The 12,147-nt window shown below is 49.2% G+C and overlaps 1 protein-coding gene across 5 annotated transcripts in view; it reads right to left on the minus strand.

Moving 5' to 3' along the window:
- PHACTR4 (phosphatase and actin regulator 4) overlaps nucleotides 1-11,539 on the minus strand; it is a 68,524-nt gene extending 56,985 nt beyond the window's left edge. For 2 of the 5 annotated variants that reach the window (XM_075114868.1, XM_075114871.1), the window contains exons 1-2: nucleotides 11,447-11,508; nucleotides 10,701-10,750 (exon numbers count right to left, since the gene is read on the minus strand). The gene's annotated coding sequence lies outside the window, so the exon portion shown is untranslated. Of the gene's footprint in view, nucleotides 1-9,209; nucleotides 9,302-10,700; nucleotides 10,751-10,853; nucleotides 10,870-11,446 lie in introns of those variants that run through there. The other 3 variants (XM_075114867.1, XM_075114869.1, XM_075114866.1) reach the window with 3 other exon arrangements.
- Between the last annotated feature and the right edge of the window lie 608 nt (nucleotides 11,540-12,147).

The raw sequence follows: 12,147 nt of genomic DNA on the forward strand, positions 1-12,147 counted from the left end.
CAGCTGCAACCCAAAAGAGGGGTCTCACACTGGAGAGCACAGTCTGCTGTCAGAGACAAGGGATAAAACTGGGTTAGGAAGGCATCAAGCCAGGCTTCCCAGCACCACGAACAGGCTTGGAAAATCTGACATGAATCATCAGAGGCTGCCCACTCTTCTATTCCTTTTTCCACAGCAAACACCAAAGGAAAGATGCCACCCTTATCTTTCCATGCTGTTTGAGCCAGTTAGATCACCAAGCCACGAGTATCTAATATAGTGACAAAACAGGACTTGTTTACTCATAAGATCATTTGAGATCGCTGCTACAAAACTATTATTAAACTCCTCTGGTGCACTTAGGAGCAAAAACCTGAAACACCAACAGAACCCAGTGCGACAGGTTTTGAAATGAGCAGGACCTTGCTGTTCATAACCCAAGGCCAGGCACAACCCGGGAATTCCAGTTCAACCAGTTCCACCTTTTCTGCCCCTCATCTCTCCCATTTTCTTGGCACAAAAGACAACAACAAAACCCTACCCCAACCTACACCGGAACAAACAACTCATTGTAAACCCATGCAACGGAAAGCCACCTGCTCCCTGGCGCAATTAAAAGCATTTCCAAATTCCAGCTCTCCCTCAGCCAGCACAGACAGATGGACACAAGAGGCACGCACGGCACAGAAAGCACACCCCACTTCCAGCAAAGCCCTTGTACGGCGGCGGCCCGACACACAAAGCCTAACGGCAGAGTCTGCCTCCACAAGAACTGTTTTGTTAAGGGATCGCAACATAAATCAGCAATCCTCCAGCCACAAAAAGAGCTCAAACTCACATATAGGCCAATTAAACTTACAATTCGCTAAGACACACACACTTCTGACTTCTGGGGACTGTCTCCCTCAGCCAGCAGATCAGGTCGTGCAATCCAGCTGACATATTACCTGCCCCAGATGTCCCTAGACAGCAACAGTAAACGTGACTAAATTGAAAATGCAACGGCTGAGTCATCACCACAGACAACTACAGGTTTTCACTTTCTTGCACACCCTCCTCCCATTGAATACCATGTCACAGGAAGGAAATAACCCCTTTGCAAAGGAAGCGATAGCCCTGAGAGCAGGCAATAAAACGCTGAAATGGGAGCCGATCTTCCGCCTTGCTCACTCGCGTAGGACCTGCCCCCAACACCACAATCCCTCGAGCCTGCAGGTATTTAGGCTAGACCTGGATTCTCAGCAGGAACAGGGCTGCGCTGCGCAAATGGCCAAAGACTCCCGATGATTCAGATAACTTGCTGCTGCTTTTGCCAGGAGAGAAGATCAGTGCAAGAGGCCATTCCTGTAGCGCTCTGCAATGCACACCGCATACAGCAAGCAACAGAGACCGAAACCTCCTTCCCTCCTCCCCCACTCGTGGTCCCTAGCAAACGTGGCCATCTGCAGTACACTGCCATTTGAAACGCCGGCTACCGGCAGGACTGGATTCCCGGCGTGGTTAATCATTTCCCCAGCAGACCTGCAGCAGGTCGGCCGCGCCGCAGCTCCCAGGGCCCTCGAGAAGCTGCGGCCGATGCAGCAGCGCCTTGCACCCAGGCAGAGCCCTCATTCACCCACGCAGCGCTGCCCTCCCTCTCCCCACCCTGAGCTCACGCTGCCGAAGCACCAATTATCCCAGTCCCCTCAAGCGTACTGGGAGCCCTATCCACAGGACACATCCTATCAGCACCGCTCAGGAACTCTTTCTGTTAACTTTTGGCTTTCAACTCAGATTTCTTTGAAGACAAATGCTAATAGCTTTTAAAAAAAGCAGTTCACCGATCCAAAACCAAAGACTCATCACTCTTCTGAATCACACATTATTATTTCTCCTGCCCGTCAAAACAGAACTGTCTCACCTTGCAAAACAATTGCTGTGGCTGCCCGGGCTCACGAGAAACCTCTCTCATCTGTTAAAAAGCCAAGTGCACTGAATGAAACTATTTGACAAGCACTCTGCTAAAAGACGGCAAACATTTCACCCCACGATGGCTACTACAAACGCTGTCAAAGAGCAATTGCAAGGCAGCTCAGCTCAGTTACTATCAGCCATCAGAAATACAGCTTTTTACCAAGTAATTCTTTCTGAAGACAGCCCACGAGGACACTGAATTTGAGACTCAAGCCTGCAACTGCAAGAAAGCTCCACAAATACAGGTGTAGATGATCTCACATCCCAACTGCTACAGCCAGAAAGCAAGGACCAAACTGTTTCTGCCTTCAACCCCATAACAGAAAAGGCAAATAATCCAGGACCTCCACTTCACCTGCAAAGCCTCTGTGTAACATGAAAAGCTTCTCTGATCTTCGACTGCAAGGGACAGGCGTGGGAAAGACACCTACCACAGTCCAGGAGCTCATCCCCGTGGAGGGCGAGACACTAACATCTCCGATGGAGCCGAGCCACATGCTGACACGCACCACCCCAGCTCCTCGCGCACCACGCTCCCAACTGCTTTACTGGTTGTTTCTGAACAGCAGTTTAACCCCAAACATGATTCATCCTGGGGACATGGGCAAAAGTCAGTCGTCTGCCGCTGCTGAACCCAGCACACAGCAAGTTAAGCGCAATGATTTTTAACCAGCATCTCCCTGACAGACAGTTGGCAATGGACCCATTCTCCTTCTGTTTAATGCAGATACAAATCCATTCCCAACAGATTCCTATTCCAACTGCCCTCATCAGTGGCAAGTCACATGCCAGATCAGAACCAGAATTTTGGACAAAAAAGCTTCATTTGCTTTTACAGCATTCATGCTCAAAGGGCATGCAAGGATGAACAGAGCAGACGATCGATGCAGGCAGACAACAGCGCAAGCCATCGCGCTTTCCCGAGAGCAACCACTAACACCAACTTCAGACGAGGCTTTGTTGAAGCCCAACTCATTAGCAGCATGGCCAGCCATCCCAGAAGTGCTGCCCACTGAGGACCCGTTCAGCTAATGCACTTCTCCAGGATCAATGTTGTGCTCCAAGTTCAAGAATGCACTGTATTTTTACGGGACATGAGAGCAAGGCGACATGTGGCTTTAAATACAAAGAAGCACTATCCACCGCGTTATCTTGATGATGCAAATCAAAACCCTTGCTAGTGGCATTAAGAATGAAGGCTCAAATAGCTTCCTGCAGCAAAGTCACCTTGGAAATACCTAAGAATTTGAGCTTTCAGTACGACAGGACTAACTGCTGTTGTAAACAGTGTCCCAAGAACTTACCAGCCAACAGAAAATGTCAAACCCCGGGGGAACGACCTGTAGAGAGCACAGGAGGACTCACGGTCATTCACTGGTGTATGACCAGGTAGTTCTACTATCTTAACTGATAATCAAAAAGTAGTAACCTGAACATCTCGCACCAACATACCGAATCCTACTCTTTGCATTTACTTCGCAATGCGACCACACAGCACGATACAAACCAACCTAAAGAAATGCTCGTGCCACTTCTTAAAATATAAGCTAGAGTTGTTTCCGCACTCATTAGATGCGCCACAAATGCAGAATATCCTTCAACATTAGTCCCCTATAAAAATGACTCTGATCAGCAGGACGCATTAATGAATCGGCCATACTACTCACAAAAATCCCACAACAAACTGAAAGTGAACTCCACCCTCTCGTTAAAGATTTAACTGCTATAGAAACTATGATTAAATATACAGGGCCATGAATCAGCCGCCTGAAACAAAGGTATGCCTCGGCAATCATGGAAGTGCCCAGCACGAGCAGGCAGACCGGCAGTTGGGTCACCGAAGAGGCGTCCCCCCAGCACCCCAAAACTGCAGCACCGTGCAGACGAGCAGCTTTGAGACAGTTCACAGTTCCCACGAACATTTCATCTTTCTTACCTTTTGGGTTGCTCGGTTTAGGGTCTTTCTCTGTTTCTTTGGCAGTGCTCAAAGCTGCCACACACTCATTACAGGAACAGAGCAAACGGCTTCTGAATCCATTTTGACACAACTGAATAAAGCACCTAAAACCAAGCCCCAGACGCCTCTGGACCAGCTGTGTCTCTCTCCACAGCAATTCCAATCAGGCCCGCAGAAAAGCTGGAGGAAGATGGTAGGGCTTACCAGCAGTTCCCCAGTCTAGAGTCTGAACAAAGTGGATTTAAGAGAGGTTTAATTTTCCCAGAGATTAATGCTCTCAAATCAGAATAAATCCTCCAAAAGAAGAGATTATCCATAAATTTACTAGTTAGAAATGTTAATATATCCCATGTTTATGCAAGGACTGCTGGTCTCTCCATGCAAGAGCATCACCTATGCAATTTCATTTTGAAGGGGAAACAGATTTCTGCTCATTTCTCCCCCCGCCTCCCTTTCCACACTGAAATATAGCACAGCAGCTTTATAAACACCACTTTCCAAGAGCAGCAGTAATGAATCAACTAACTGAAGAATCAAGGCAAACTTGTCCCTATTACACTAGGAAAGCTCTGAAAAACCTTCCCCTGCAAAGGAATTTAACACAGAAAAGATCCACAGGCAGAGGAGTCCAGTGTGAAACCTGGAAAAACACTCAAATTAAAAAAAATGCAGGGCTAAAACTTCAAATACACATTCACAAAATATAGGACATGGTGCAAATGAAGCAACAACTATGTGAACCCTGCTGATTCAACCACAGCACAGCAGCAATACCCATCTGCATTGCTGGACTTACCCAACACATACCTGCTACTCAGAGCAAATGCTTCCTGCTGTTATTCATATTCTGTTTACTAAAGTCCCTATTACACACCATATGACACGTAGTATGATGGGACCCAGACCAGTATAACCTGGCTGCTAATTATGGCCCTTAAGGCTGAGATGCATTAATACATCCCTCTAGCTACGAACACGAGTATGACTACGCCCTCACTAAGCACGTGTAATCTTAGAGAGGATAGACAGGAGGGTGAAACAGGTACGAGAACAAGTGACTTGCCTGACATCAAACAGCACGGCAGCAACACAGCTGGGAGCTAAATGAGGCCTCCTGTCCATGCAAGCACCCTAATCTTCCCTGTACTCAGTCTAGTTGATAGGTAGAACCCAGTCATTAGATTCACAGATTGAAGGCTTCGTTTTGAAGCTAAAAGCAGATGAGAAATAGTACTGATTAATGTAATCACCAGTGTCAAATTGATTCTGGAGATCCAGCAGGCTCGCAGCGCTCCCTCATTCTGCTTTCCAAGCCTGATGTGTTCACACAGGTTTCTGCACGCCTAATGCTGGTTGCACGCACTGCAATGTGTTCGAGAAACCTCAGGAAGCCTGCTTAGTAAATTCATCTTGAAAATCCCCAATTTACTTCCACCAGATGCATTCTCTGTAAGCGAACCAACACCCCCCCAGAGAAGCTGGATCCTTTCTTAACGCTCCCAAATAACAGCCTCTCTGGGCGAGGTACGGAAGGAGCCAGCCTGAACTGAGATGTCAGCAACTGAGCAGCTCATGTAAGAGCAAAGCTTTCCAGCCCAGGAACTTCCCTCCCTGCAAACCCCACTTATCTTCATATTCAGAAAAAAAAATAAAAATCCAGTATTTGTAAGACAAGTGAAGCAGAACAACGAGCAGCAAAAAACACTTCCTGCAATGTTCAGCGTCAGGTTGAGTTAGCAGGTATGAATTTTCCTCAAGTTTCCCCGCTCTGCCAGTGCTGGCCCTCTATTAACTGCCTTCACTTTGTTTGAACAGGTAACAGAAAAGCCAGATGGCCTAAAGCCACAGCTAATTTCAAAACTGCTGTAAAATAGCGCAAGCCAGGAGAGCCTGACAGCACTCATTTGACAATTCCACCCAAAGGTTGATATTACTCTAAAAAGGTGCAGCTGAGCCAGAGAAATCATGTTTAAACATGCCTGTAACCTCAGGTTTTTCTGTCGATAATTGTGGGACTGTATGTTAAGAATTGATTTGGAAATACAAGATGAAAAATTCTGTGGCCTTACTCATCTCTGGCCCTGATCCACAGCCAAGAGGAACAGGATACAGATCAAGTTAGGAGCAGGTTATAAGCACTAGCTTAGCTCTCAGCGTAAGGCAAAAGAAGTTTCAGTGGCCCTACAGGTAACGTGCCACTTCTCACCTGCTACTTACCAAAATTGTCAGTGAAAGAGACTTTGCTTCTAATTATGTGTTCTCTCTTTTGAAATCATGCAAACGCCCTTTACAGAGGAACAAACCCAAATGGCCTCAGCCTTTTTCCTACTTCTGCCATTTCCCACCTAGCAGTAAATCACACCTGGTTTGCAACAGACAGACTAGACTTAATACCCCCAACAAAAAAAGACCAACCTTGCTAGCACAAATCAGATGGCCATTCACTTATTTCAGTAATTATTATCCTTCTCCTTCTAGCTCCCAGCAGATAAAGATAACCCAGGCAGCACAAGGTCACTCCACACAGGAGCACAGATCAGTAACTGCAATTCTGTGGGTCCATCCAGATTTGCACTGTCAACACTGCAGCAGAGCAGCTTTGAAAAATGCATTCCCAGAGAACCTGCGGCAGCTTGCTCAGGCAGCAAAGACCAGTCCAAACCCTCTTGACCCTGCCTCTATCCCTGCATAAACCCGCTGAAGTATCTTCTGCGCTAGGACACGAAGGCTTGCTGGTGATAGCTGTACCTGCAAACCCGCTTCCTGCGGATTTTGGCAGTACACCAGACCCGCCAAAACTTTTTGACAGCTCTGCAGATAAGAGTAATCAATAACATACCAGCACCAGCCCTCCTATGCATCTGCAGGGAGCTCTTGCCAAGGCAGAAATAATATTGGTAGAAATCACACTTCCATCAGGCACTGCTGGCACAGCCGATTACCCCAGACCGATACCAGCGAATTTAGTCGGTGACATAAACACTGCTGATTTGACTTTAAGTAGGAGAAAAGAATTAGGCAAGCAAACACAACCTTCACAAAGGCATGCAAGTACAGCAGATGCCAAAGTCCTCTTAAAATTGGCTTAGACAGTTATATGCTTTGTTCAAAGCTCAAATTCTCTGAACGCGATGACCTCTGGCTTTTCCCCCATCCATAAGCACCTCTGAAAACTTCACCTCCATGAGCACAGCCTCTGCAAACCCACCGAGACATGGCCTGCAATCCTAACCTCCTACCTGAAGGCCACATCTAGCAATAACCTCTTTTTTTTTTTGCTAGGACACCCTCTGCAACACAGGGTTTATAATGCTGAGAGCCCTGAGCACGCCATGGTGCTCAACACTGTGCAGACACCAAACAAGACAGAGCCTCTCGGACTTTGATCCAAGTTTACAAATCTAGGCTTCTCAGTAGGACTCGGGCCAAATTTTTTATGGCTTGCACCCATAAAAGCTAACTGTCTTTAGGGAAGAAAAGTAGGCACATTTAGAGAGATTCACCCCTCCCGCAGACAAGTGTAAGGCAATGAAGGAAGCCTGCAAGGGTCTGCCTCTGGTTTAAAATCAATGGTGGGAATTAATCTTGGTGGAGTTTAGACAACTAAGACTATGGCAACAGAGCATAATTAAGGGGTTCACTTTTGTGGATTGGTTAACTAAAGGAAAACCTGGCTGCCAGTACCTTGCTCATCTGCAAAGAGGTTCATACCTTTAGCAGAAGCTTTCTGGAGCTGGCAAAGTGAAAAGGTTCAAACCTTCTAGTTTAAGTGCCATTAAACTTTACCAAAGTCCAGTGATCTTTACCAGACCTGTTTCAAAAGGCACACAGCTGGAGTAGACTAGGAGCTTAGTGCAGGAGCTGGAGAAGTGCCAGACTTGCAGAAACCAACCTCATCAGTACACACCTTATTTTGCCCCGTGACATTCAGCCGACAGGGTTAAATAGGTCACGATAACGCACTGCCCATCGTGACTTGTGAACTTAGCTGCGTAGCTGGGAAGTAAGCAATTCTTAACTGTGTTTTGTAATCAGCATGCCAAAAAGCACAAACACAAAAGAATAAAGTTAACAATCTGTATACCCATTCGCCCCCCCCCCAAATGGCTGCTGCTAGGCAACAGCTTGGGGGGGGAAATTATCTATTTCCAGGATTCAGCAGAGTGAAATCATTTGGACTGCTCTCAATTCTCCTATCTTTGCCACCAGTGCTTCACGTTATTTCACACAATTCATTCAGTTAGGAGATGAAGCCAGTTCCTTTGACTAATAGCATTAAAAGCCTCTCTTTGGAGATAATTAGTCGTCCCTCCCCCATCTCTTCCCCAGTGCAACGTGGAAAGAGCATACAGTCATCAGTAAACAAAGAAATTCAAACAGTGTGACAACCAGGCTGTAGCTGGGGACGAGAGCTGCCTCTCACCTCCCTATCTCAGCACAGCTGATAATCAAAAACAAGTCGACACCACAAGCAATAGAACCAGCAACACAAAAAAGAGTATCTGTAGATTAAGGGCTTTGTCATTTAGAAACCAGGAAAACACCGATTCCTCATTTGCAAGGAGCATAAATACCTATGCACAATTAGCCATTGCTAGAGGCTTTGCGAGGCCACCTTCCAACCCCGAAAGATTGACCAGAGTCATTCAAAACCAGCAGATAAGAGCAAGAATCAGGAAATCTGCAGTCTTTTACCTATGATCCCAAGCGGGTCACCCAGCCACCAGTAAATCACACCAACCTCTACACCTCAGTTCCTTTTGAGACACAAGAAGTCCTCCGGGGCAGAGAAAAATGAAGGACAGTCACCATTTGGAAAGCACTTTGAGACCCTCAGCTAAGACTGACAAAATTCTGTATACCTATACACTGACTCCTCACCTGGAATCTGCCCTTCAATTTGGGGGCACAGTTTGGAAGGAGTTAAAACCCCCCCAGCCGGAGCCAGCCAAGGGTAGGACTGCTGGCTGGTGCATCCACTGCCTGACTAATGCGTGACCCCGCTGCGCAGAAAAGAACTGGAAATAGTTATCACCGCAGCCCTGACAAGTCAGCAAGAGCTACTAATTAAATGATAAAAATAGATCTCTGAAAGGGCTTTTTTCCCCTCGACACAAAGCCGAGGCCTAATGCTGTGACAGTTGCGCATCCATTAGTTTTCCACGGGCTCCAAACCCGCCAGCAAAAACAGCCAAGGCATTCTCGCACTCATAAAAAACCCACACAGCACTTGTACGCAGAAAACCCCAACTAAACAAAATTAGGGAACAGATTCTGAAGGACACGAAGCGTCTCTTCACTACGCACACTCCACTCCCACCTGTAATGGAAGCAGGAACAAGATGACATCTTTGCCCCCAACAGCCGTACCAGCTTCCTTGTGCTCCCTGTAGCCTGAAGTTCTGGTTTTGCCTGAAAAATTAACATGTTTTGAGGTGACCCAGATGACCCCAAGGGTATCTGTAACTTGCCTCGTGCATGGTGTCACTTAGACCAGCGACAAAAAAAACTAGTATCAGTGCAACTTCCACGCCTGCATGGGTTTTGCTTTAAGCCCCCCCCTTCCCACTCCCTGCCAGACACAGGTTTTGTATAGCTCGTAACTGAATATTCATCACCAACTAACAGACCTGCAGGAACTGCAGTGTCAGTGATTTTTAATACATATAATGCCCCAACACATGCCAAACACAATGAAATTTGATCAAAATAGAAGCCATTTGTTTAAATACAAGTGATTTGGCTCTCAAAACTGTCATCAAATTAAACTGGAAATCAAATTAACCAGTGATTGAATGAAGTAGAAGGCTGTATAATCACAGATTACTGATCCAGCAGCATGAAAACAAGGATGCAATCACATTCTCCTTGTTTGTGGCAGCCTCTCTGCACTGCCCCGTACTCCCAACAGGACTCCCCCTCCCCGTCTTCCAGGACTGGAGGATGCTCTGTGCCTCACATCTAGCTCATCCAGCCATTTCTTGGGAGTCCAGAAAGGAAACCTTCCCTACAAAAACACCCTTTGAAATATTATCCGATTACAAAGCCAGCCCTGTGAAAGTACAAGCTGACACACTTGAAACCACGCTCATTTAGGACAGACCAGCGCAGTCATTTCCAGCACTGTTGGGAAGATCAAGGTTACACCTACTCTGACTGGGAAAAGGCGTTTCTGACCACCACCACCGGAGGTATTCACTTCAACTGGCATAACTGTGTGCCAACAAGGTTCCCTCATTGTGGCTTTATTTCCCCCTTTTTTGCACTCTCATTTGTAAAGGAATTTAAATTATGCTGAGTTACAGCTTTAGGTCTCGTCTACTCTTAAAAGTAATTTGGATTAATTTAAAATGTATGTTCGAAGAGCAACAGGCATTTATAGTGAAATCACAGCAGGCAGCAGAACTTAATTACAACCCCGTGCAACCTCTACAACACTGGCACATGAAGCTAATTCAGCTGAACCCATCCTTTACCCACCAAGAGCGGACCACAGAAAGCTTCACTCTTCCCCTTCCGTTGCAAGCAAACCCAATTCTGCCCAGGACTTGCTCATGTTCGTACTTTTCAAAGGCAAGCTTCAAGTTTAAAGCTCGCTCCTGTACAATTCACAGCTTCTTTACATGGGAGGAGCAATCACGAGCGTTCCCGCTTCTCTTTCTAGCCTCGTGGAAACAACATTTAAACATCCTAACGTTTGAGAAGGTTTTTACCTCATTTCAGCCTCGCTTAAGCACCTTCTCACACCTCTCACTTTTTTTTTTTCCCCAGTACCTTCAGCCCCAGAGAGGGGCACCGAGCCCTCACCTACCTTCACCTGGACAAACACAACCCAACGCGAGGCAGAGGTAAATAATTCATCTGCACGCAAACAGAGGGAAAGAACAATTACACGAGAAAGCACAGCGGGGACGTTTCAAATTTCAGCCAACATTAAGACTGAACAGATCAAACAAAGAAATACCAAAGGGGCTGCCTCAGAAAGAGCTTAAAGGTGAAGCGCTCTTGCAAAGAGCGGCGGGACGGCAACGGAGATGAAAAAAAACAGGTTTTACTTTTAGTCGCAGCCTAAGCCCTTCGGAGGACAGCAGCGCACAGAAGCCGGAGCTCCGGCCGGAGCGCGGCCACTTGTTTTGTTTTAAAGCGGGTTTATAGCAGGAGTTTGAGCTGCGGGCCGGGTCCCGGGCCAGTCTCCCCGCCGAGGCAGGCCCGGCCCAGCCCGGCCCGCCTAGCAGAGCCAGCCCAGCGGGCCGAGCCCCAGCCGCCGGGGGGCTCCGGGGGTCCCGGGCCGGGCCGGGCCGGGCGGGCAGAGCACGGCCCGCAACCACCCTTCGCCCCCCGCCCGCTTCCCCTCAGGGACCCCCCCAACGCCCGGCACCCGCCGGCACCCCCGGACACCCCCACACGGGCCCCCCCCGCCGCCCCTCACAGCCGCCCCCCGCCCGGAGCACCGCTGCCGCGGGGAGGGAGAAGAGGGGCCGGGGTAGCCGGGCCTGGCCGCCCCGCGGCGGGGCTCCCCTGGGGCCGGCGGGGCCCCCCCGCGCCGCCCGCCCTCACCTGCCGCCCGCGGCCGCCGGTCCCTCCGCCGCCCCGGGCCGGCCCCGCCGGAAGCCTCGGGGGGGCGGGGAGGGGGAGAGCGCGGAGCATGCCGGGAGTTGTAGTGCGCCCCGCCGAGAGGCCACGCCCCCTCGGTGCATGCCACGCCCCTGGCGGTAGGACACGCCCCCTCGGTGCATGCCACGCCCCTGGCGGTAGGACACGCCCCCTCGCGGCGGAACGGGGCCGTGGGAGGGATGCGGAGGTTTGGGGTGGGAGTGGTGGGGTGATGGGGAGGTGAGGGGGGCCGTGGGGAGGGTTGGGGTGGGGGTAATGTGGTGCTGGAGGGGGGTGTGGGTAAGGGGGGCCATGGGGTTTGGGGGGGTGGTGGGGGGCATTGGAGTGAGGCTTTGAGGTCACAGGAGTCATGGGGGTTTTGGGTGGGGGGTAATGGGGTGCTGGGGAGGATGAGTGAGGCTTTGGGGTCACTGGGTGACAGGGGTAATGGGGGTTTGGGGGGGTGCTGTGGTGATGGGTGGGGTTGGAATGAGGCTTTGGGGTTGGGGGTGAGGAGGGCTGCAGGGGGACTTGGGGTGGAGGATGATGGGGTGCTGGGGTGGGGTGAGGCTTTGGGGTCAAGGGGTGATGGGGTGCCCTGGGGGCTTTTGGGGACAGGAAGGATTTGGGGTTAGGAGGATTAGGTTCAGTAACCAGGTGCTGTG

The sequence above is a fragment of the Phalacrocorax aristotelis genome, chromosome 20, assembly GCF_949628215.1.
Source record: "Phalacrocorax aristotelis chromosome 20, bGulAri2.1, whole genome shotgun sequence".
NCBI lineage: Eukaryota > Metazoa > Chordata > Aves > Suliformes > Phalacrocoracidae > Phalacrocorax > Phalacrocorax aristotelis.